Genomic DNA, 27,215 nt, shown 5'->3' with positions numbered 1-27,215 from the left:
TTGTTATCTTATTAATAACAAAATAGGATAATTTCAAACAAAAAAATATTGAATGTAGGTGGCAGATATCTTTCCAACTCTCTTTAGTCTCTTGCTATATCTTAACTTCCTTATTATAAAAGTAAATTGCATCTCCTCTGGGCCCAGTTTCAATGACCTCAATGAAGCTGACATGCAACATCTACAAAATTACACAGGTATATGGATGCCCTTTAGTCATTGGTTGACTTCAAGCAGGTCTGGCCATGAAGTCAGACTATGAAGCGAGTTTCCCAGGATGGAAAAACATGCATTCTCCCTCCCACAAGCCAACAGAAAATCATGAATGGCCCTTTCTCAAAGGACACAAATCCTGGGTACAGTGGGCTAGAAAATTTTCCAAGTTACTTAAAGTCACTTAGTTTATCTCCTTTCTCCTTCCTACACAGATAATCTTCCTGGCCTCTTGAGAGCACCATTCAGTCCAGGGTATTCTTAATGCACAAAATTACCACCTTTGGTCTTCTGAAAGACTGACAGGGACAGACTGAGATGAGAAAAGAATGTATTTCCTGCTTAGGATGAAGTTCAAGACATTAAACATATATACACATAAAACAATTAGAGAAACCATACATAATGGTACAATCTAATGTTGAATGTTGTGGCACAGGCTTTAAGCATTATAGGATTTCTTCTTCCTGATGGCACAATTCAATTCAACATGCAATTTTTTTGAATAATGTTTATCACTTGTATACATGAGTGTAACCATGACCGCAAGATGAATTTTTTTAAAAAAAGACCCAAACGCAGAACATTTTCAAGAAATTTTAGAACACTTTGGACATGGAGAGCATTGTGAAAGATTCTAGAGGGGGACCACTATGTCCTACAAAGGAAAAAGAATGTAATTTCTTATTAGAATACCTAGATGCTATAACTTCAACTTTCTGAGAAAAATAATTATGGACCTAACATTCCACACTCAGTAAAAAAAAAAAAAATCAAGTGAGAAAGTGAGAGGGAAAAAATGAGGTCACTTTCCAGCATGTAAAAATTCATCAAGTGGATTTATCATGCACCCTTTCGAGAAAATTACTTGAAGACGTTCTCTAGCCAGAACAAGAATTAAATCCAACAAACGTAAAAACTTGAGATCCCAGAACACTGACTCCAACCCAAGACTTGGGTGAAAAAAGGTCAGGATGACAGCTTGGCATCCAGCCCAGAGAGCAGCTGGTTCAGATTGTAATAAGGAGTCAGATGGTTCTGGGAAATCCGTCTTCAACAATTATATTACATCCCTTATCACAGATGGAATATGTTTAAGGCAGATACATCATCTTAGTGTTTGATGAAGGCATACAATAAAAAATAAAATAAGACACTTTGAAATCGTAGGATAGTGAACAATGTTAACACAATCACAATAGAAACACTGTGTATTGACATTTTTTATTTTAGATTCAACCAGTGAATAAAGTATGCAAGGATTAATTATGATTACAGAAGAGATGACCAAAGCTAACAAAAGTTGTGAGGGTGGGAGAACAGTGCACACAGAAGAGTGGGAAAGGAGTAGAGGGAAGGATAGGAGTCCTAATTTACTCATCTTACTAATAATAGCTAACATTGGGTACTTAACATTGTGCTCATTCAGAGATAAACATGAATTAATTCAGCTAATCTCCCAAAAGGAGAAAACTAAGGTGTATTAGTCAGGGTTCTCTTAGAGGGACAGAACTAACAAGATATATATAAAGGGGAGTTTATTAAGTATTAATTTACATGATCACAAGGTCCCACAATAGGGTGCCTGCAATCTGAGGAGCAAGGAGAGACAGTCTCAAAAAAAAAAAAAAAAAAAAAAACACAAAAAACTCACGTGAGCACTCACAGTACCTGGTTTTAACTTCATATTGCTGAAAGAGGCACTGAAGAGACAGAAAAATCAGGCCTGAGTCACTGAGGCCACCCCTCCCCCATCCTGGCAGTCGTAGGGAGTGGTGTAGAGAGCATCTCTGGGAATTTGGAGTGGAAGAACCCAGTCACCTGTGCTCTGGCCACACTGGAGGAGCCCTTCAGCCCGCCCCTGCGCTGTGGAGGCCCCTCTCTGGGGCTGGTCGAGGCCGGAGCCGGCTCCCTACGCTCGCAGTGAAGTGTGGAGAGAGAGGCGGGGGCGGGAGCCGAGGCTGTGTGCGGTGCTTGCGGGCTGGCGCGGGTTCCAGGTGGGTGCCGGCTCCGCAGGCCCCGCACTCAGCGCAGCCGCCTGGCGCCTGCTGGGCTTCTTGGGGGGACGAGCTCACTCTGCGCTGCCAGAGTGCCCCAGCTAGATGCCCCAAAGTCCCGCTGCAAGTGCCAGTGAGAGGTGGAGCTGGCTGGCCTTCTGGGGAGGGTGGGTACTTGGAGAACTTTTCCCTCTAGCTAAAGGATTGTAAATGCCCCAATCAGCACTCTGTGTCTAGCTAAAGGTTTGTAAATGCATCGATCAGCACTCTGTGTCTAGCTAAAGGTTTGTAAACGCACCAATCAGTGCTGTGTGTCTAGCTAGTCTGGTGGGGACTTGGAGAACTTTTCTGCCTAAAGGATTGTAAATGCACCAATCAGCGCTCTGTGTCTAGCTAAAAGTTTGTTAATGCACCAATCAGCACTCTGTCAAAACGGACCAATCAACACTCTGCAAAACAGACCAATCACTTCTCTGTAAAATGGACCAATCAGCTCTCTGTAAAATGGACCAATCAGCAGGATGTGGGTGGGGCCAAATAAGGGAATAAAAGCAGGCTACCCAGACCAGCAGCGGAAACCTGCTTCGGTCCCCTCGTAGGCAGTGGAGGCTTTGTTCTTTCGCTCTTTGCAATATGTCTTGCTGCTGCTCACTTTTTGGGTCCACACTACCATTATGAGCTAGAAGCTTAAAAGGAGCATGTCTTTTGAATTTTAATGAATTTTAGTGAGATTTAATTACAGATTAAAGTTAGATAAATGGGTTGGTGGAATACAGGTCTAAATACTCATTATGTGTCCATTAATTAAGCTGCTTATTATTAAATTAACTTGTTAATTTAATTTTTTGGTGAATTACAATTAAGATTTTTTCATTTTGTGAAAGACCTAGTTCATGGTCCCAGCTGTATATGATACAAGTGAATACTAATTCATAGCTGAACAACTATCATTTACTCTTTAAAGCATAAGTGTATATTATTCAATGATGTATCTATGGAAGACTTTTGTCTTAGACTCACTCAATAGCCATATTTTTTATGGAATAAGGCAGAGACCTGAGCAAAATTTGGTAACTGTGATTGAAGGAGTGGAGAATTTGGCTCCTTTTCTTCAAGAGCATTTTTTCTTCAACCTCTTGCTTTTCTTCCGTGGCTTTTTGAAGGTCATTATTACTAGGAAAATCGCTTTTATATTACTCTTTGATTTTATTTTGAGTAAATTTTGTGTGTGTGTGTGTGCGTGTGTACGTTCTCTATATTTTAACATATGTATAGTTTCCTGTGTCTATCACCATAATCAGGACATAAAACAGTTCCATCGCCCCCCAAAAAATCCCTTGTGCTATTTCTTTTTGGTCACCACTTCTCCCTGCCCATAACTCCTGACAACCACTAATCTGTTCTCCATCTTTATAATTTTGTCTTTTCGAGGCAGTCATAAAAATAGAATCATACAGTAGACTTTTCTAAGACCAAACCAAACAGAATCCCTAGGCTAGCAAATGGCTGATGTCACAAAATCATGCCGTTTATAAAGATGCCATTTTTGGAAGTTTTACTGCCTTTTCTTACTATATTGCTTGAGTGCACCAGATACTGTTTTTCAATCTAGAAAGTACTAAGAACCCCAAAGACCCCCACTCCACCCGCTTTCTCTCAACAGTCTTAATCACAGACAATTGTCAGTATCTGTAAGTACTACTTACATGTTAGCTTTCATCCTATAGGGCTGAGTCTGGGATGTTTTAGTCACTAAAATAGTATTTCTCAGAGCAGGGCCTCTCAAATGTCTCGTTACCATGAGGGGGTAACTTCAGTGGTATCAGTATACAGAACCTTCCCATTGTTCCAACACTTGTAAATATCGTTGTTATAGATCTTTTGCAGGGTATAATCATTGTGACGCAAGAAGCTGGGGCCCATAGTCTTTCCCAAATGTTTCTGAGGTTGCTCAGAGGGTTCAACCACTAGTTTGTGGGTATAGTCTGCCATCTACAGTCCACAGGTGGTCTTTGCATGCTTGCTTTCAGGGCAGTTTAAAAATGTGATTTAAATGCAAATAATATGTTTTGGTGTCTTTTGTGAAAGAATGGAATAGTACATCTGGATTTCTTATCCACGATCAGATGATCTGACTCCCTCCTTCAAAACATTATACCTAGCTAAAACTCTGTCCAAATTCCCTTAATATTGGGCCAGAATTTGGGTATCACTAATCTGAAGAAAAAAAATATTGGGGAGTGAGTTATATCAGTCTAATTCTGGGGTAGCTTACATGGTTTGAGGTTTGTATGTTTAGTTTACACACTTCAAGTTTCAATTAAGGTTCCCAGCTGTTGGGGGAAGAAAACACTTTTCCTCATGTAGATTTAAATTCTGTGGTCAGAAATGCAGAAGAAAAGGTAGAACAAAAAGTAGATCAAGTCTTTGCAATTTTATTTCTCTTTTCCTGAAACCTTCTGCCACCCATTTGTTCACCAGATTCTTTTATTATCAAGACTCAGGCCTCAACTCAAATGTCACCTTCTAGAGAGGCTTTCTCTGACCAATTGGGTAAAGCGGCTACTCTGTCCTTGTCGTCCCCATTACTTTCTAGCCCATTACCCTGATTTAATTTCTTCATATCACTTAGCACTAAACTGTCTGATTCAGTCATATTTCTATATATTTATTGTCTTTATTTCTTCCCCCTCACCCACTAGAGCAAGGGCCTTTTCTTGTTCACTACCACATCCCCAATACTTAGAACAGAGCCTGACCCATAATAAGTGCTTTAAAAACATTGGTTGAAAAAAAATTAATAGATACAATTATTTGGTGACACTAGCCATCTAGAGATTTGGTTTGGTCTGGTTAGAAAAGTCTACAACATCATGAATGCTCACCTGAAGCAAGTCCGAACTATGGGGAACTCCTGAAACCATAGCAGTACACTGGGAAGAGTTTTCTGAGCAGCTCATCCTGGGAGTTTTGGAGAGCACTGTTTTAATTGCTGGAGGAAAATAGCTTTTAAAAGCAAATTTGAGATTGTGATCTGATAAAAAAAAGTTCACGTAAGATTCAAAAACTTGGACTCTGATCCCTAGATTTAAGGGGAGCTCTAACAATAATTATCCCCAGAGTTCCAGTTTCACGTAAGAAGGAGTAAGCATGCTTCACACCTTTTCTCACACTGAATATAATTACAAACCCTGGACAGAGGCAAGAACAAGTATTTGAAGACTCTGAAAAGTAAATAACAGCAGCCAAATTTTGTAGTACCATTAATCTAAATCCACACATATCAATCGTAACATGAATGTAAATGATCCGAACATACTGATTTAAAAATAGGAATTTTCCCTAAGCTCATCAAGCAGTATACATTTTATATATACAAGTTTCATGTAAAAACTTCTTTTATATGTCAGACCTCTAAAAAGTGAGATTTTTTTAAAAAAAAAAGAAATTGTCAAAATGGATTTTTAAAAACTGTGACTCAACTCTATGCTATTTACAAGAAACACAACTCAAATATAATACGCATTGATTAAAAGTATGGGTGTGTGCCTGTAGTCCCAGCTACTCGAGAGGCTGAGGCAGGAGGATCACTTGAGCCCAGGAGTTCGAGGGTGCAGTAGGCTATGATCACACTACTATACTCCAGCTTGGACAACAGGGAGAAATTCCATCTCTTAAAAATAAATAAATAAGACTGAGGCACGAGGATCTGGTGTTCCAACCCAGCAGGAAAATGCAGCCTTTGACTGAAGAGGAGACCCGTGTCATGTTTGAGAAGATTGTGAAATACATCAGGGAGAATCTTCAGCTGCTGCCGGACCGGCCCGACCGCACCTACTGTTTCTGGCTGCACAACGACCAGGTGTACTATGTGAGTGAGAAGATTGTGAAGCTTGGATGCCAATATCTCTGGGGACAAGCTGGTGTCACTGGGGACCTGCTTCGGAAAAGTCACTAAGACCAACAAGTTTCGGTTCACGTCACAGCCCTGAATTACCTTGCACCTTATGCCAAGTATAAAGCGTGGATAAAGCATGGTGCAGAGCAGTCCTTCCTCTATGGGAACCATGTGTTGAAATATGGTCTGGGTCGAATCACCGAAAATACTTCTCAGTACCAGGGAGTGGTGGTGTACTCCATGGCAGACATCCCTTTGGGTTTTGGGGTGGCAGCAAAATCTACACAAGACTGCAGAAAAGTAGACCCCATGGCGATTGTGGTACTTTATCAAGCAGACATTGGGGAATATGCGTGGCATGAAGAGACATTGACTTAAAACGAAGTCATTGGCCGTGCACGGTGGCTCACACCTATAATCCCAGCACTTTGAGAGGCTGAGGCGGGCGGATCATGAGGTCAGGAGATCAAGACCATCCTGGCTAACACAGTGAAACCCCGTCACTACTAAAAATACAAAAAATTAGCCAGGCGTGGTGGTGGGCACCTGTAGTCCCAGCTACTCGGGAGGCTGAGGCAGGAGAATGGCTTGAACCCGGGAGGCGGAGCTTGCAGTGAGCCGAGATTGCGCCACTGCACTCCAGCCTGGGCGACAGAGCAAGACTCCGTCTCAAAAAAAGAAAAAAAAAAAGAAGTCATTGCAAGGACAGCTGTGTGGAAGGGCCGAGTTTTGTTTCCTGTGTTCGTGTAGACTCCACCATCATGCTGAATTTTGTCAACACTATGGCCTCTTCAGGGACATCTTAGTTTACTGTACTCTCTATCACTGACAGATGCAGGCTGGATTCTTATTATATACAGAGATGGCTCAAAAATGGGGTTTCTGATCTTTGTGTTTGTGATAAATAGAATACTCCGTTTCAAAAAAAATTAAAATAAATAAATAAAGGATGGGAAAATATACATATTCTCAGTAGGAAAGCAAACATGTCTTCTATATGAAGCAAGTATTATACCATTCATTTGTGTATTCATTCATCAAATATTTATTGAAAATATACTAGGTTCAAGACATGATGCTGAACATTTTTATATAACTCATAATCTTAAAAGCCATATTTAAGAGTGAATTATGTCAGTCAGGAGACCAGATGATAGTACCTGAATCAGAGTAGATAGGTAGAAATTGTAAAAATAAATAAATAAAATAAACAAAAAAACCTACAGTCCAATACTTGAGACAGCTTTTGATCTATAAAGGCAAAATTTCCACGTGTGCATCAAGATTGTCAGGCAAATTCATCAAGTGGAAATAAAATTGAGAGAGCAAAATCAGTTGAATAAAAGAAATAATTGTATTCTTTATTGAGTTATACATCCTTCTTTTAAATAAGCATGTTTAACAAAATTGAGGTAGCAAATACAGTAATCAGTCCACCACTGTCACATGGAAAATAGTATTACAATTAGAAGAGAAGTGAAGATGAGGTTAGGAATACTCATTGATGGGGAGTATTATGTGTATCTTCTATTCTGTTTTTGGTTAAATAGATAAACTTTTCTTTAAAGCAGGGGGTTTTTTTGTTTGTTTGCTTTTTTTTTTTTTCCATTTCTAAACCTCCCAGTCTGATCCAGTTACCATCATCTGGGCTTCTGACTAATGCACTCTTAAATATGTCTTTTAAGATTATGAGTTACTATCTAAAAATGTGAAGAACATAACATTATACCTTAAACTTAGTAGATTTTCAATAAATATTTGATGAACAAATGCATAAATGACATGATACTTGTTTGATATGAGATACATGTTTGCTTTCCTATTGGGACTTAGAGATTCCAGAAACATTAAGTTGGATATTCCTACAGTCCTAAGAGAATAATGGGAAACTTTCAAAGCACTTAGCATGTGTCAGAGACTAGTCTAAGTGCTTCATAAATATTTACTGCTCTAGTCTTAACAAACATTTAAAAGCTATTATTCCTAGCCCCATTTTTAGATGAGGAAACTGAGACACAAAGGGTTTTAATAACTTGCTTAAATTTCGCTTTCTTGAAGAACTACTAGTAAGTGATAGACATGGGATTCAATGTCATGTAGTCTGGTTCCAAAGTTCCCACTCTAAACTGCTACTGAATTTGTATTCCAGTAGGTCTGTAAGTTGAATGTGCATCAGAATCACATCCAACTTGTTAAAACAGATTTATGGGCCCTATCCACAGAGACTCTGATTCAGTTGGTCTAGGGTAAATTCTGAGAATTTGCTGATCTAACAAGTTTCCAGGTGATGCTGATTCTTTTGGTCCTAGGTGCAGAAGTATACTTGAGAAGAAACCAAATTGCCACTGTGGACATTTCTTCTGTCTAATCCACTCTGGCTGAAGATAGAGGTTTCTGATCTTGACTGGACATTACTCAAACTTCATATGCACACTGAGATGTGAGAGCCTACTATATTTGGGTAAACTAAAGTATGATTCCGTATTTTTTCTCCCTACTATTTGACCTTACAAGGTATTTTCTTCCTTGTGATAACAAAGTCATGCCTAGATTCTGATCCTTACCCCCAAATAAAATAAGACTATTGATATGGTTTGGCTGTGTCCCCACCCAAACTCTGATGTTGAATTGTAATACCCATAATCTCCATAATCCCCACATGTCAAGGGAGTGACCAGGTAGAGGTAATTGAATTATGGGGACGATTTCCTCCATGCTGTTCTCATGATAGTGAGTGAGCTGTCATGAGATCTGATGGTTTTATACGCATTTGGTAGCTCCTTCTGTGTTCATTCTCCTTCCTGCTGCCTTGTGAAGAAGGTGCCTTCCTTCCCCTTCGCCTTCTGCCATGACTGTAAGTTTCCTGAGGCCAGCCATGCTAAACTGTGAATCAATTAAACCCCTTTCCTTTTTAAATTACCCAGTTTTGGGCAGTTCTTTATAGCAGTGTGAAAATGGACTAATACAACTATGAAATGACCACTGAGACTTTCTGTTGATTTATTACTCACCCATTCAATTTTACCTAAGCTATGCAGCAACTAGAAAATGGTAAGATTCTGAAAAATATTTCTTACTGTTTTATTTTGTTCAAGATCAAAAATTTGGGTACTATAGAAAAGCACAGTGAAATTAAGAAACAGTTTTTTGTAATGCCACCACAAAATGTTAATTGTGGTAGATTCCAATATAGGGCTTCTCATCAGTTTTTGATTTATGCTTTTTTGTAAAAAAAAATTGGACAAGTTATATTAAAGGACCTCAGCAAATAGTGTTTGAAAAGACTCACTGGAGATAAGGGTGAGCTTGCCTGAAGCTTCCCTGTGTTAGACTAAGACCCCTTTACAAATTGCGTCATTCAGGATATGACTGCTCCAAGTGGCCTGTTTCCAGAAGACACTGATCAACAAAAGCCCAAGCTTCCTTAATGTGACATTATTAATTTGCTGCTTGTTAAGCAGGTAAGAATTATGCTGATTGTAACGAGTTATGCTTTCAGCCATGAAAAATTTCTCCTCTTCTCAGTGCTCAGATTGTCATTAGTCTGATCAAAAATTTTGGAGATATGCAGGTTCATACTAAGATGTGTCTAATGCCTGGATTGTTTTATTAATATAAGCACCCGAAGTGGGCTCTTGCTTTACCTAATTTAGGATCTATAGTGATTAACTTTATCATCAAAATTCCATTTTGTGCAGTGACAAGTAGAAAGTACTGTACAAATTCTTCTGACATGCTGGTCAATATCAGCTTTGAACTATAAACCAGGACACTGCTCATGGCAGCATGAAGGTTACAAAGTGGTGAATCTTTTCCCTTCTAAATAGCCTGCTTTATAAAGAGAATAATTGTACTGAGCAGATAGCAATGTAGAACAGAGTAGGAAGAGAAGAGGGTCATCAGTGTAGGAAGTGAAGGGCTGGGAGAAAGACAATTATCTACTTTACTTATTTATGTATTTTTATGAATTTTGGTTTTAAACCTTTACTATCAGAGAATTAATCAATTCTCATTCTGGCTACTTAAGACTTTCTGATGCCAGAAAGGTGTGGAATAGGGAGAAACCCCCTCCTTCTTTTGTTTAGAAATAGAAATGTCTTATTGGTTTGTTTTCTTTGTTCTTTTTATCAGCAGAGCCAGTGTGCTGCTATTGTTTGCTGGCCTAACAAAAATGAAATCAAGGCTTTCACGGAACAGTCTGCCAAATGTTGAATCAACAGCCCAGCTTCTGCAACAGCTTGCTTTAATGACCCTAGACAGCTTCTATTTGAATCATATACTGGGTCACAAGGAGGAAATAGGGATAACAGAAAGCAGGATGGGACAGAAACTAAATTAGCGCTTTGAAGGCTATTTGGGCTGCTGTCAAATCAGTTCCTCAGGGAAGCAGAATTACTTATTAGCTTCCTACTACATGCGTTTTGTAGCTATTTCATGTGCTATGGCAAAAATTGATGTTTTGTAAAAACTCCATCCTTCTAATAAAACAGAGTATATTCAACTAGTCTAAACAAATCCTTTTATGATCTTCATAATTTATCTGGGAATTTTGATTTATTGATTCTTAAAACTGTGATGACCCTATCTGACTAGTGCAGTCAAAGTTTTTATGCAAATCAGATAAGCAGCTTCTCTTCAGAGGCTTGTTTGAGTCTCGGGAATTACATGGTTCACTCTGGCCCCTCAACAGACAGAATTGAAATTTACCACTCACAGTCTGAGTTGCTAGAGACCTGAGTGAGATCTCAGGACTATGAGTTAACGGGAATGATCTGTAATAATGATTGTGGTATTTCTAGCTGGCCGCTGGTGAACCAAGCAGAGGCAGTCAGACTTTCTTTGGGACAGCCAACTCACTACTCCATTCCACCTGCTTTGCCGTACTGGATTCACCATTTCCAGGAAACCTTCAGTGGAAGAAATATTCAAGAGCATATCCTGAAGGGAGGGCAACAAGGAATGTTTGGTTCCCCTTCTCAGTGAGAACCACTCTAATAACCTAAAATTGTGTAATCGAAATGCCACTGAAGTCAGCAGACTCTTAAGAATGACATTAATTGGGTTGTTGTAATAAATGTTGGCTGAGAGATGGCCTGACTACGTAGAAGGCCTCTTTAGCTGTTGATGGCTGAATGCCTTTGGTCATTTTCTGTACAAAAGTCCGTTTGAGTAAAGTTGGGTAGGGTGATAAAAGTGAGGCAAAACAACAAAAAAAATTAAAGCTGAAGAGGAAAATAAAGACAAGTATATTAAACATTTTTGGAGATAAAACTAGAAATCCCTGCCCATATTTTGTATAGGTCACCACCACTGCTAACTGCCCAGGTAGTAATAAATCCACCTGCTCCCTTCTTAAAATATTGAGAGAGTGTTCCCATTGTTGAGCTAGGTTTTTCCTTTTCTTAAGACATCTTTTACCAAATGGAAGAGGAAGTATGTGAGTTAAGGGGTAAAGCTAAGGGAAACAAAGGAAAGAGCCAATGGCTTCTAGGACCTGATTTCTTAATCTACCTGCTGTCATGTAGACTTGGACCTTGTGTTCATGTCAACTGGTTATATAATAAGTTAACTCAAACACTAAGATACAGCCATTTTACTTAAAAAAAAAAAAAAACTATGAAAATCCCCTCTTTAATCCACCAACTTCAATGCTACACAGTTTAATTTCAGTTGATTTTAGATTATTTTGCAGTTTTACTTCCCCTTTGTCATTTATTTGCTTTCACTAGAAATAGACTATTTTATTTCCATTTCTTTTACTCCTAATTTAGCCTACAGATGGGCTAGAACTGAGGAAGGCTACAGATGTGGGCAAGTCGTATTTTCTGTTATTTAAAATTTTGTGCTCCTAGACATGATGTTTTTGAGGAGATAGTTTATCTGTAGGACAGATTTTAATAAAAAGATAATATAGTATTATAAAATTATATTTATAAGAATAAAACACAAGTTGTAAGCCATGTTATTCTGAGAAAATGCTCTATGAACCAAGTGTGAAAGAGTTGCACTGTCTTTCCTTCATTTGAAAATCTCTAACATAAGTTTTTAGTAGAATGATAACCAGAAGTGACTCCTGAATGACTAAGGAAAGAGGAAGTCATGGCTACTAGAGCGTATGTACTAAATGAAATGTAGTGATTTGCAGCATGGACTTTGAAATCCAACAGACCTGGTTTGAAAAGCACTACTGCTTTCTAGTGATATGACGTGGGAAAACTCAACAACCTCTCTAAAGTATTGGGTTCCTCATCTGTAAAATGGGGATAATAACAGTGTCTTCCTGTGTGTTATGAAAATAAAATGAGGTGATGCATTAAAGTCCTTAGTAGAGTGCCCAGCACAAAGTAGCTGTTCAATAAATGATATATATGAGATAGGATGATATGTGACATATGACATTTCTTAAAAAATTGGCCCCAAATTAACCAGAACTTTGGATTAACTAGGATATCTTTTCCTTAATTATATGAGATAGTATGAAAACCTTAATAAGAAATAGTGTATTTTCTTGGAAAGTGTTCAATAAAAAGAATTTTCCAGTTTCACTTGTTTCACAGCTAAGGCACCGTGAAACCATTGTCTATTTGAATTTCTCACTGTGTCAAGGACATTTTTGCCAAACCTGGGTTTATGTTTTAGAATCAATTTGGTTGCTGACAGAGATTTAAATTCAAAAATAAATGCTATTTCATGTTCATATTTGGAAACAATCTTAAATTATACGTTTAACATATATAAATACAGAAATATCTTATGGCAAACATAGTTTTCTAATAGTTACATATTGCTATAGCCTGAGTGTTTGCAACCCCCCAAAATTTGTATGTTGAAATCCTACCCTGCAAGGTGATGGTATTAGGAGGTTGGGCCTTTGGGAAGATTAATGCCTTTATAAAAGAGGCCTGAGAGAAATCCCTTACCCCTTCCATGATATGAGGACACTGCTATACACCGTCTACAGAAAGAGAGTTCACACCAAACACCAAATCTGCTAGCACCTTGGACTTCCCAGGCTCCAGAACTGGGAGAAATACATTCTGGGCTTTATTATTATTATTGTTATTATTATTGAGACAGGGTCTCACTCTGTCACTCAGACTGGAGTGCAGTGGCACAGTCACAGCCCACTGCAGTGTCAATAACCCAGGCTCAAGTGATCCTCCTATCTCAGCTTCCTGAGTAGCTGGAACCACAGGTTTTTGGTTTTTTTTTTTCCATGCCCAGCTTTTTTTTTTTTTTTTTGGTAGAGACAGAGTCTCACTATGTTGCCCAGGCTGGTCTCAAACTCCTTGACTCAAGTGATCTACTTGCCTGAGCCTCCCAAAGTGTTGGGATTACAGGCATGAGCCACCGCACCCAATCGCCCAGCAAATTCTGTTGTTTATAAGTTGTAAGTTTATGGTATTTTGTTACAGCAGCCCAAGTGAACTAACACATGGTTTTCCAGTAATCAATATTTACACACCGACACATAGGTTAAAGAAATCCATATTAAAGTACGTATATGTCTTCTCCGATTATACAGAAAAAACAAGTATAAGAAGGCAATTACATTTAATGATCTGGTATATTTTAAAAGAGTTCCTTAATCCAATCTATTCATATAATTTTTGAAAGACTCTGCTTTCAGATCATAAAGGGGAAGCTGATATAACTAAGCCTATAAATAAGACTACATGTTGGAAAATCCTTAGAGTGGAAATGATAATGAATCTCAGGAAAAATGTAACTACAACATTTCTAAATAACTATTAACATATACATTTTTTCTGCAGTGGAAATTCTATTTATCACCTTTGTAATCCCCCTAAGACTATCTGTGACCTCCATATGTACATATCTTTTCCCCCACCTACTGACAGTAATAATAACCACTACACAGTTTATGTTCTAGTCATGACATAAAATCTTAAAATTCCCAGAGGAAGGACCAAAAGAAGATCTCAGTCAGTTTATTCCATTTACTCACAGTGTACCATTTGACTTATAAAAAAAAACAGCAGTCAGTGATTGCTCTTAGAGAATGCTGGGCCATGGAACCAAGTGGATTTGGGTTCAAATTCTAACTCTGGCACTTACTTGACTATGAGGCTTTGGACAAATCCTATTAGCTCTCTGAACTTTGGGGAGCATCTTCAACTGTACAGATGGGGTTAGCAACAGGTAACAACAGGCTGTTCTAACAGAGCAGGGTGCGTGGTAAACTTTCAATGTCCAGCAAAGCCTTCTCTTATAACTCTCCTTTGATCTCTCAGGCCTATCTTCATTTCCTGTTTTCATCATAGTTATATAAAGCCTCTTGTTCCATATTTTCACAGATTTTTTTTTTAAATCTCTCGAATTCAGAGCTGGTTTTATATCGCTAGAGGTCCTCAATTCTATACTCATGAAATTAGTGAAGGAAACACAACAAAGTTCTAATTTCTCCACTGTGATTATAATTTTGATGCTTTTTATAAAACATTAATTAGCAAATCCTTTTCAAGTTTATTTCATCTTGATGGTCCTTGCTTTCCTGGTGCCCTAAATACTTACTTAATACAGTACTGCTCCAAATATTGCATTATCTGCTTCAAGAATTACACAGGAAGAAAACAAAAGGCATATAAGGAAGGGAGAAAGTTAACACTTATGGAGAATGAGTGGTGCTTACTAAATGATCCATAAACGTTATTTTCCTTCTGCCCTTCATTCTTGGTTTTTAAAATCTGGGGAAGTATTAATTCACTCCCTGTTATTAAATAAAGAATTGGCACATTTAGACTATCTCCCTCTCCCTGATCCCATTTTTTAGAGTTTACGAGTTTTATTTTTCTATTATATACACTTATAATATTAAATAATATTGGTTCATCAATATTACATAGCATAGCATATCTTGATCCTTATATAATATCAAAACAACTGTTGTTGACATGAATTATTACCTTCATCTCATTGATAAAGAAATTGAGGCTCAAAAGTTAAGTGTCTAATAATGTAGAACTGGGATTTGAACACTTGTAAGGTAGAGCAAAGAGAGAAAAAAATATGTCCCCTAGTAAGTAAATACATTGTCAGAAGACAGTTATAAACAAGAAAAAAAGTAATACCTTACTTGCTGTAACTAAACCTCTGTTTCTTTCTAGTATAGTACACTATTTTCTTTTTGCTCTACTTTACTTATTATTTAGGTAGTATTTAGAGATTCCAGTTGTGCTGTACTCTGGTGAAGAGTTTCAAAGGAATACCAAACAAAATTGCACTTTGTTCTGTGAAGCCCATTAATGTGGCTATTTTTATTGGTAGCCTCTTACTATATTGTGCTGAAATAGTAATACTCTATTAATTTCTTTTTATTTGCATGACACTCAATAGCCCAACCCTTAGAAAATATAACATCATCGAGTAATGAATTCAGAAATGAAGCAGATGCCCAGAGACAAGCAGCTCTAGCCATCACAACTATGCTCTGGGCACAAAAAAACATAAAGGGTGGGGAAAAAAGGACACCTACTAGCTGAATCTGGTAGCCCACACCAACAATGTCTGCTTATGTTTCATCGGCCAGACTTATGTCATCTCTGATATGGTCAGCCCATCTGACAGGAGGTTGACAATGTAGTACTTGTAGGTGGCACATTGCCACCTTCAACTTGTAGGGAAGAAGAGGAAAATGATATTGGGTAGGCAATAGTATTTACTCTGGAAATATACAGGGTTTCTAAAACTTAACATGTTCAAACCATACTTTTTTAAAAATTTTACTTTAAGTTCTGGGATACATGCGCTGATGGTTATAGACTTTTTTTTAAAAAAGCCTTTTTTAAACAAAATTTTAGTTTAAGTTCTGGGATACATGTGCTGAACGTTCAGGTTTGTTGCATAGGTATACATGTGCCATGGTGATTTGCTGCACCTATCAACCTGTCATCTAGGTTTTAAGCTCCGCATGTATTAGGTATTTGTCTTAATGCTCTCCCTCTCCTTTCTCCCCATCCCCCAATAGGCCCCGGTGGGTGATGTTCCCCTCCCTGTGTCTATGTGTTCTCATTTTTCAACTCACACTTATGAATGAGAACATGCAGTGTTTGGTTTCCTGTTCCTGTGTTAGTTTTCTGAGGATGATGGTTTCCAGCTTCATCCATGTCCCTGCAAAGGACATGAACTCATTCTTTGTTATGGCTGCATAGTATTCCATGGTATATATGTGCCACATTTTCTTTATCCAGTCTATCATTGATGGGCATTTGGGTTGGTTCCAGGTCTTTGCTATTGTAAATAGTGCTGCAATAAACATATGTGTGCAAGTGTCTCTATAGTAGTATGATGTATAATCCTTCAACTCTCAAAGTTTGTCTGACAGGCAGATTAGGAATAGACCCAAAGTAACTTTAACATTTGCAGTGACTAGTATATGTGAGTTTCTTCTATATTAGTAAGACTTTTTTTCAAATTGGCTGTTAGTATGTGCTTTTTATTTTGGTTTACGTTGATTTACTCTTTTTTTTTTTTCTCAGAATTCACAGTATAGATTTGAGAACCAGTAACTTTAAAAGCTAATTAGTTGAGCTTGAAATACTACTTCTTTTATGTTTTATTTTCCTTTAAGCTAAGTAGGTGGCTGCCACCTTACTTACTGTTGCTCATAAGAAGAAAAAAAATCATCTTTTCATTGACAAAATTTTTACATGGAAATAACAGTCATATCATCTTTATATGCTCAAAGCCAGCAATAATTTGGGTAATGAAGTTTTATGTTCTCAGATAAGCATAATATGAATAAATTATCCAAGATTAATGAATAGATATCCTTTCTTTCTATGTGGTTGCAATGATCTTTAACAAAATTAGTGGGAAAAAAAAGCTTTTGTTGCACCTGATTAACTCACCTTGATTTAGGTATGAATGAGTCATTGTCATTCTAAGAACTTCCTCATGGTCAAGTTTTGGATCACCATTTTTAAAATATATTGTGACTGTCGAAATTCCATGCATCTAAGTCTTTTTTGCATTGTTAACATTCACAGATGAATTGAACAAGTCAACTCTGTTCTCTATAATAAATAAAATGAACTATTTAATGATTTTTCATGATAGGAGTATTCAAATATGGTTGTCAAGAATGAACACTTGAACTTTCCCCGTTCTGCTAATAATACAGAATATCTGCTTAACTGACATTCTATATTATTAGCATCTGGTTAGTCCTCTGGTGATAAGAACTACAGCAAACCTGTTTCATTTAAAAACGCTAAGGGCAAGGATTACATAAAGAAGCTGGAGACCCTGACATTGACTGTAGTGTGTGCTCAGTAATGAACTGCTCTATATAAGTTATTATCTGTATTATCTGCATCTGGTTAGTCCTCTGATGATAAGAACTACAGCAAACCTGTTTCATTTAAAAACTCAAGGACAAGGATTACATAAACAAGCTGGAGACCCTGATATTAACTATAGTGTGTGCTCAGTAATGAAGTGCTCTACATAAGTTATATAACTCCTGCAAATGTCTCTCAAGGTAAGTATCAATATCCGAAGTTTACAGAAGACGGAACTAAGACTCAAAGAGGATAACGAACTTGCCTGTGAGTTTTTTAAACTACATTATATTTCCTTCAAGTGCTGATGACTGAAAATGTCTGAATATAATAATTTCATAGCAGATTGGAAATCTTGTTCACTTCAAAACCCTTTATGGAAAAAACCACATAAGGTTCTTGAGTTTTCTCAAATCTGATAATACAAGAAGTATTTGAATTAATTAGTAAGAACACCTGAATTAGCAAACCCTCAGCAGTGTATATATTGTAAAAGAGCAGCTGTGGTTAAATTTAATAAGGAAAAAGAACACAGGCCTTTTTCTTAACCAGTTAAAATTTCAATAATAGTTTAAAATTGTTAGACCACAGAATAAGTATTTTCTTTTCTCTCCTCATCCATCTTTGAAAATATAATCAAATTAGATAATTTCCTGTAATTAAATGAAAGCATGTTTTTGTTAATAAAATATTATAAATTCAAAATCCTTTATATATGAACTTCATTATACTATTTAAAAAGATATTCTCATTCACATTAATAATAAAACTAGAGTTCCTGGGGTAGGATTAAGTGAGCTGGGGAAGCCAGGCTATCATTTACAAAAAAAAATTGTGGAACCTATATATATATGCAGATACATATGTCAAGAAATTCTCATGTCATAATTTGTCATATGTTGTAAATAATTTCAAGTCTATACAATTACAGTAAAGTATAGAGAAACACAGAAAACTAAATACGTGTGGCCAGGTAAATCTCGAGAAAAACCACTAAAGACAAACAACCAACCAATCACATAACAAATTAAAATGAAGTCCAGTAGAAGATTCTGTGGAGGCTTCAAGCTCACCAACTCGACGTAGTTTTCTGACACTTACTGTTGGCTTGTACAAGATTTTCTAACAGCAGTATTGTCCAAGAGAAATACAATGGGAGCCATAGAGTTAATTTTACATTTACTAGTAGCTACATTTCTTAAAAGAAACAAGTGAAATTAATTTTAATAACATTTTATTTAACTGGATATACAGCCATAATATTATCATTTCCACATGTGACAGAGAGTCTTTGCTCAGCCAAATTTTAATCAGGCTTCTGAACCTTTCCTTAGGCCCCTCTGTGTGCTTCCTTGAAAAGTCTAGTCTGCAAAAGAAACTGGCTAAGTCGGTTGAGCAAAATTCCCTTGATATGTGATCAAATTCCTCATCCTTCACCTTCCCCCAGAAGATGTCTAATCACTCTGGCCTGTCTTTAGCAAGAATCCTGTTACATAGGTTTAGCCAGGATCCCTGCTCACCCCTGATGTTTTCTCTTAGTAATTTTCCATCCACTGACCCCCACACACTGTTCCTTGGAGATAAATGCATACTTGCCCGTGTTGTTTTCTGACTTGAGCCCAGTCTCTCTCCCTTACTGCAAGCCCCTGTTGCAGTGGCTCCTGTACCTATTGTGATGGTCATAAATAAACTGAATAAAATCTTTTTTTGTGGGGAGCAGGGGGTACAGGGTCTTGCTCTGTTGCCCAGGCAGGAGTGCAGTGGCACAATTATAGATCACTGTAACCTCGAACTCTTGGGCTCAAGAGATCCTCTCACCTCAGCCTCCTGAGTAACTAGCACTACAGGGGCATGCCCCCATGCCCAGATAATTCTTTTATTTTTATTATTTTGTAGCAACGGGGTCCCACTACATTGCATAGGCTGGTCTCAAACTCCTGGCCTCAAGTGATCCTTCAGACTTGGCCTCCCAAAGTCTTGGGATTACAGGTGTCAGCCATCATGCTCAGCCTATTACCAATGATTACAAGTATCATTAAATAATACTTTTTTTTTTTTTGAGATGGAGTTTCACTCTTGTTGCCCAGGCTGGAGTGCAGTGGCACCATCTTGGCTCACTGCAACCTCTGCCTCCCAGGTTCAAGTGATTCTCCTGCCTCAGCATCCCGAGTAGCTGGGATTACAGGCATGCACCACCAGGCCCGCCTAATTTTTGTATATTTAGTAGAGACGGGGGTTTCATCATGTTGGCCAGGCTGGTCTCGAACTCCTGACCTCAGGTGATCCACCCGCCTCAGCCTCCCAAAGTGCTGGGATTACAGGCGTGAGCCACCATGCCCGGCCTAAATATTTTTTTCTTTAACACGTGTAATCAATATAAAAATTGCTAATGCAACATTTTACATTTTTTCGTAACAATTTTAATTTTTATTCTGTGTTCAGTAGCCACATGGGGCTAGTGGCTACTGTATTGAAAACATAGTTCAAGCATTGTTGAGTGGTATGAGTTCTTAAGGATTTATTTTGGATCTGGGCATTGATATAATTCGGAAGGTCAATTTAGCAGCAATGGGAATTAGATAAGCAAGTGTTTGACATTCTTGTGGGCTCTCTAAAGTCTTAGATCACTCCAACCTTGTATGCTAACTTTGGAGACTGATAAAGGCTATTATTGCCTAAAAGGCTGTGAAATGTATTTTTTAAAAAGCTGTGAAATATTTTAAGTGTACATCACATAATTTAGATTGTAAATTTGATACATCTGCACTATGAAAGTGTCAGAAACGCTAGTGCAAACTTCAATTTTGAATAAAAAGACAAATCCAGAAAAATAAGTGTGCATTTGTCACTCTTTTAAAAAAGAGTTGGGTGAGGAAAGGATCAAACTGATTAAACGTAATAGGGAAAGAAGAGACAGGTCCTACTCTCTCTGACTCTTGTATTTTGTTGTGGCATTTTAAGAAAGATCCAATTGTATGGATCCAATTAAAAGCAACCAGTGGTTGTGAAAAGGCTTGAAACTACATCTTGTGAACAATGGTTGAAAGTACTTTGAATATGGTTTCTTAAAATGAGTATCTGTAGCACGGGTAGTTAGAAGGATATGCACGGGAGAGGGAGCGGGAAAGGGTGATAAGCTGTACTGGTAAGTCGTTAAATGAATGTCACATACAAGAAGAAAAGAGCAACAAAGACAAAATAACTACTCATAGAAGAGAGTGCAAGTTGGCTGAATACAAGGAAAATGGCTTATAAAAATGCAATGGAAAAAGATGTCTTGTGAGGCAATTTTCCACTACAGAGGACGGGGACAGTTCGTGATGCCTAAGGCTCCTCTCAACACTGAGAATTGATTTTATTGGTCTCAAATATTGAACAGAGAGGCAGTGTGGAGGTTTAATAGTTCACTGGCCTTGATGTTACAGGCAGGCCCTGTGTCTTAATCTTGGCTCAACCTTCAGGAGTTAGGTCACCTGTAGCAAGTCTCCTGGACTCTCTGGGTCTGCTGCTTCTATAAAATCTAAATAATATACCCCACATTTACTTTTGGGATTATTGGAAGGCTTTGTAACCACATAAACACGTTTCTGTTTCAATGGGATAAGCCAATAAGGCCCCTTAACAGAGCCCTCCTGTTTCTTTTTCCTCCTCCTCCCTTCCTACTCTATTTCGGGTTCTGTCTTCCCACACCCAGCTATTCCTGGTACCTTCCCTTACATGCACCTTATCTTACTGCTGCATTACAGAAAAGTCTAAGGATAAATACAAATAGTCTTTTTCCGCCCTAAGGTAGGGCAAAGGGTTAATAGTCAAGAGGTAGTCTGTAAAAACCATTTTTCCACATTTTTTCATCCTGCAATCGCTGTCTATAAAATGAGCCAACTGCTGAAGGGGACGCCAAGAAATCACAATTTCAGGACTACCATGAAGAATGAGTATTCAACTCCTTATCAGAGGCCTTTAACCCTTATACAATAATGTATCCATGCAGGTCACCCTACACTGCCTCTACTTTGAAGTCTGCAGCAGAATCACTATTTTTTTTTTAATCACTAATTTTTAAACTGTCGTCTTTACGGCTCAGATCTGGGAGTGGACATTGACCTTTCTTATTTAAACCATTGCCCACAGATAACACATAATTTCTAGCTGAATCCTTTAGTCCCAATATCCCCTCTTTTCACTACCCTGACTCCCCCTCTCAGGTGAGGTTCAGGAAGATGGTTATCTAGAGGGCACAGGTTCTAGGTTCAAATTACTTGGGTGCAAACATCAAATCCACTACTCTGAGGCTGGGCCTCAACTTATCTGCAAAACGAGGATGATTCCTATCTCAAAGAGTTGAAGATTAAGTAGCTTTAAGTAAGCTTCTAAACACTTGACCCGGACACAATAAATGGGGCTACCAGAACTATCTTTCCAGCATTCCCACCTGCAAATGCCTTAGGCGTCTCTGAGAATTTGGTCTCCGAGACCTTCCAGAGCATTTATAACTTAAACCCCGCTCTGCTGTCGTTCAGGGCGTCTCAATAGTAAATGAACCTGCTGGCTCCCAATCCAGCCAAACCAGGAGATAGGCTGAGGCTTCAGACTGCCTCGCAGATGCTCCATGGCACTTGACCGCAAGAGCTAAAAACAGGTGATTTAAAACAAGATTTCCTAGGGCTTAAAGCTTAAGTACCGGGTTGCGACCCTACTCTTCGCAGGCCACAAGCGGAGGGGGGCGGGGCGTGATCATGGGCATGCGCGCGCGCCCAGGGGCGTGTCCTTTTCAGCACCCACCGAGGCGCCGGCCCCCTCACGCGCTGCGTGGAATCCAAATCCCACGGCCGGCGTCGTTACTCTGCGCATGTGTAGCTGCTAGGAGGCTGGCCGGGGGAACGCAGAATTTCAGGGAAAGAGCGATCTGGACGCGGAGGGCGGGGCAGAAAAGACTGAAGAGTTGAAATCAGCTGACTGGGTCTCGTGACAGCCTAGGCGGCGGCGACGCAGGCGTATTAGAGCGCGGTCGCTGAAAGCCTGAGCGAAGATGGCGGCCTCCAGAGTGAAACTCTGAGAGGCAGAGGGAGGAGGCGGAGGGGGCGGGGAGGCAGCGCCGCGGCGGCACCAGGAACCCGCGGCAGCGGAGCTGCAGGGCCCCGGCGGGGGAAAGGGGAAGTGGTGAGGGTGAGGAGGCCGGAGGGCGTCTCATCCCACTCTGGAAGCTGAGCCGGCGGCGGGAGGAGCTAGGGCTGGAGCCTCTCCAGCCTCCCGCGAAGGTAAAGCCGACTCCGGGCACTGGACTCTGGGGCTCTGCCTTACTCCCTTCCCACGCTGTGGGGACTTTCTGGGGCTCAGGGCAAGGAAAACGGGGTGGTCTTGGCTGCTGCAGCCTGCAGCTGCTAAGGAAGCAGATTACCCTTCCCCCAGGCTGCTGGTCTGGTTCCTTCCGTTGGACCCCCCCCCATCCCCGGCTTTGAGTGACATTAGCTCAGGGCGCTGCCCTGTCCAGCCCCACCCCTCTTTTTGCCTGTTTTATACCTAGTACGCTCCTCCACTCGCCTTAACATATCTTTACCCCACAGGCTGTTCATTGCCTTGTGGGCTCCGCCCTCGGGATTCCCTTCCAGTCTCCTAGTCTGAGCACCCTTCCTGCTGGATGCCGGCAACTCTCCTTGGGTCAGCGACCCTCCTTCCGCACAAGTCCTGCAGACTGACTTTCTTTGCTTTGTTTCGTTTTGTTAGGAAATGAGCATCCGCGTCGTCTGTTCTCCAGTACTTTTTCTAAAATCATTTTCTCCCCCAAGGCTTTTCCTTCCTGCAAGGCAGCTTATTCACGTGGCCTTTCCTCCGCTGCTGTGATTTTACCTTTGGATGTGGCCTATGGAGTGGGTGAAGTAGGACTTAGACGCTTAGTCAAGTGTCTGTTAATCGCTTATTTGATACTTAACTATACTTAAGAGTGCCTTCGCTTAAATTTTCTCTTTTTGTAGAGTGTTCCGTTAACCACTTTTGTCTTGAGATTATTTCCTGTGTCCGTTGCTTAGAGGGGGGAAAAAAGTAAAGGTTTCACCCTAATGTGGCGGTGGTCTCCCAAAGTAATTATTTCTCATTTTCCCTCTGCTTTTCCCTTTTACGTTATTCTGATTTCCCTCAAAAAGGACGTTCTCAACCTGATGCTGTTGCGTCCTCTATGAAGGGCTTTATAGTGTACAGTTATGTTGAACCTTTTGTAATATAGTGTCTTGAGAAAAAAGTAGAAGTTCAGGACCTGCCCCCAGTAATTCTTTCTTACTATATTTTCTTTCTCGGTTTATGGACTTGATAGGTTTCTAGGTTTGAAACTACTGCCTGCAGGGAAAATTACAGTGATCAAGTTTTGTAATATATTACCACTACCTTGAGTTTATGGGAGTATGAAACAGAATTTGCCTTAAAAAAATAAACTTATAGAAACCACTTGTCAGAAATTCGGTATCCAGAACACAATTCTTTGATTTTTGGAAAGTACTTTAGTGATTTATCTATCATATAACATAAAATCTTGTTCACATTTTGTGTGATGTGAAACGCTTTTTAAGCTACTATATCTCAAACTTGGCTTGTGCTATTAATATCACAATGCATTCAGGCAACAAACGTCCTTGTGTAGAAATTATTACATTATACTCCTTGTTTGAAAACAGGAAGTAGAACATATTAAGGGAGGAAAAGAGGAGTCAGAGGATTATTAAGAAATAAGAATGTAAATAACCTTAAGGCTAGAGTTCACTTCATGGAAAATATCAGCATTTGTATTCCACTGAGAGGCAATGAATATTCCTCTTTTTCTAAAGTGGTAGTAATAAATAGTCTAAAATATATTAATGGTATATATTGTTAACAAGCTTAGTTGTAAACAAAATACTTAAGCTAAAAAATAAAATATTATCAATAAATGAATTATTTGGAATAATTTAACTTTATCCACAAATAAATAGAAGATGGTTGCCTTGCCCAGGTGGACTGTAACGATACTGGCTTTATTAAATTTGTTAAAAGGTTGATAGTGGAGTCTGGTTCTCAATAGGTCCTAAATTAGGGTTGAAATTGAAAAGATGTGTTTTAACTAATTTGGCTTCATTCTTCAACCAGTTCTGTTGACACAGGTGAATTTGAGGTTTCTGCTACACATACCTTTCCCCTGCTTCTGATTAAGGTACTCTAAATTAGTAATTGAAACAAGGCTGTGCAGATAAACTGCAGCACAAATTTGGTTGCTACAAATAGGTTTTGGCCTAAATGTTCACTGTAATGTTTGGCAGTAGTTAAAGGGGAGTTATTAATATTTTGAAAGAGTTCCTTGTCTCAACTTTATTAGACCCAATAAAGGCTCCCTTTTTATAAAAAATAGTAACACCTTCTTTGCTATCTTTAGTTTATAAATAATGTAACTACCTCTGGCTTTGGCCCTAAGACTGAAAAGAAGCTTTGCTCTCACTTCTGCAACAAAAAAAGACCTACACTACAAATTCATGACTTTTTTGAAATCTGTTAAAGAGCTGAGTCCACAGAGCAAAACCACTGGTTGAAAATTTGAGAGACAGTGCTTACAGAGAGTAGATGTCAATTTCTATTTACCGTTTTCAGACACAACTGGACAAAAAGCATGATGAAAGCTGAATGCACAGTCTTGCAAACTCTTATCCACAAACCTCCCTGGGTCTGCTAGAAAAGATTGGAAAGAACCCTGGGTGAGTCTGTTGTGCCGGTTGAGAGGGAGAGGAACAGCAACAGAACTTCTAAGAGGGTCAAGAAACTGCTGTGATTCTTCCCCTCTGCCTCTTCAATGGAAAAAAGCTTTAATCTCTGGGGAGAAGGGCATCTCTGTTGGCCCCATTGGTGAACATTCAGGGAGTAGATGAGAAGTGAGAGAGAATCTTATGCCTGGAGGAGGGGCCCTGAGCCCAAAACTGCAGCCGGGAGTGGTCAACAGAACCAAGAATGCTGCCTTCCTGAGATTCAGGAACACAGTGTCTGACTTAGACTTAATCAGAACACCAGACTGTATCCCCCACCCCCCACCCCCTCCCACCAAGCTAAGAAGCTTTCAGTAACAAGTAACCCACAAAATACTACTAGGAAAGGAACAAGATTATGCAGAGAGGCACAACACAAAGAATCAAACAGGCATTGCTCTAGTAAACCATCGTCCACCAGAGAGACAAACTGTTCTGCATATTCATGAAGGCTGTAATATACTGAGGATAACTATGGGAAAAACAAATCATAAACTAAGTCCAACTCCTAACCAGATTAACACAAACCCTTCACCAAAGGCCTCACAAAGAACAGGCATGCTCATTTCCAGTCATAAAAATTACCTCAATCTCTACTCCTACACAACATGTCCAGCTTTTAACCAAAAATTATGAGGCCCATGAAAAAGCAAAAACTCCCAAGAGAAAGAGCAGTCATCATTATACATTTTTTAAAAAGATAGCTTAAAAACCGTTTTGTACATGTTAAATACTATAATAATTATGACATTTTGCCTTGAAAAAGTTTGAGCAAACAATGCATTGAGCATTGGATGGAGTTAGTTTCTGAATTACTGTGAAGTAGTAGAAGGAAAAAAAGTTATAAGATGGAGTGGAAAATTAGTAACATATATGTGAATGTATGTGGTTCATTGACCACCTGAAATGTGTGTGTGTATTTTGTGAATTCCTGCATGGCTCAGTTGAGTTGGGTACAATTTTCTGCGTTCACTTAGTGTTGGGACAGAATCACTATAAGCAAATGTGACATTTGTATCATGCTCAAATTGTTCAGTAATACACTAATCCTATTAAAATTCACATGATCAAAAAAGCATTATAGCAGAATTGACTGTATGCATTTCAATATGTAAATAGTATGATTACACCAAAATACACAAAGGACGTGTCAGAGGCTTGTACCTTTACATGGAATCATTTTGAGATTTTTTTTGTGTGTGTGAGACAATCTTGTTCTGTCACCCAGGCTGGAGTGCAGTGGCGCAATCTCGGCTCACTGCAACCTCTCCCTCAGCCTCCTGAGTAGCTGGGACTACAGGCGCTTGCCACCACGCCGGGCTGATTTTTTTTTTTTTTTTTTTTCTGTATTTTTAGTAGAGACAGGGTTTCACCATGTTGCCCAGGCTGGTCTCGAACTCCTGACCTCAAGTGATCCGCCCTCCCAGGCCTCCCGAAGTGCTGGGATTACAGGTGTGAGCCACCATGCCTGGCCCATTTTGATTTTTGACAGAAATGTTGATGGCTACAGATTTGTCACATTGGTGACTCAAATACCACAACTGGGATTATTAGCAGTGTCAGAAAAGAACAGGGTTAATAAAGTATAATCTCTTAATTTACATTGTAGCCACATTCCTGGAAAAACCTCTGTATATTAAACCCTACAAAATGTACTTGGTGAGTTATATATAAAACAATTAGATTCTGGGATTCATTCATTATAAATAGGTTTTTGCCTACATGACTAACCATTTGGACTTTCGGACTTTCTTTTCTTTTGTTTTTTTTTTTTTTGAGACCTCACTCTGTTGCCCAGGCTGCAGTGCAGTGACCCGATCATAGCTCACTGTAGCCCCGATCTCCTGGGCTCAAGCGATCCTCCCACCTTAGCCTCCTTAGTATCTCGAGCCATAGGCACGCCATGCCCAGCTAACTTTTTATTATTATTTTTAGTAGAGATGAGGTCTCACTGTGTTGCCCAGGCTAGTCTCAAACTCCTGAGCTCAAGCAATCCTCCCACCTCAGCCTCTCAGAATGCTGGGATTACAGGTGTGAGCCACCACAC

The 27,215-nt window shown here is 39.1% G+C and overlaps 1 protein-coding gene, 1 long non-coding RNA gene and 1 pseudogene across 3 annotated transcripts in view; 2 read left to right on the top strand and 1 right to left on the bottom strand.

The window, feature by feature from the left end:
* The window catches only part of LOC131382290 (uncharacterized), a 57,014-nt gene extending 53,013 nt beyond the window's left edge, over positions 1–4,001 (bottom strand). Inside the window, exon 1 of the long non-coding RNA XR_009211607.1 lies at positions 3,917–4,001. This is a non-coding gene — a long non-coding RNA (uncharacterized LOC131382290). The remainder of the gene's footprint in view (positions 1–3,916) is intronic.
* Positions 4,002–5,943: 1,942 nt separating this feature from the next.
* LOC116461654 (60S ribosome subunit biogenesis protein NIP7 homolog) lies at positions 5,944–6,486 on the top strand (annotated as a pseudogene).
* Positions 6,487–22,410: 15,924 nt separating this feature from the next.
* DNAJC13 (DnaJ heat shock protein family (Hsp40) member C13) overlaps positions 22,411–27,215 on the top strand; it is a 118,902-nt gene continuing 114,097 nt past the window's right edge. Inside the window, exon 1 of one of the 2 annotated variants that reach the window (XM_032143441.2) lies at positions 22,411–22,669. The gene's annotated coding sequence lies outside the window, so the exon portion shown is untranslated. The remainder of the gene's footprint in view (positions 22,670–27,215) is intronic. The other variant, XR_009211574.1, reaches the window with a different exon arrangement.

This window comes from Hylobates moloch, unplaced genomic scaffold (genome assembly GCF_009828535.3).
Source record: "Hylobates moloch isolate HMO894 unplaced genomic scaffold, HMol_V3 SCAFFOLD_22, whole genome shotgun sequence".
NCBI classification, from domain to species: domain Eukaryota; kingdom Metazoa; phylum Chordata; class Mammalia; order Primates; family Hylobatidae; genus Hylobates; species Hylobates moloch.
The sequence above is the reverse complement of the archived record's forward strand: the minus strand, read 5'-3'. Positions and strand labels throughout refer to the sequence as shown.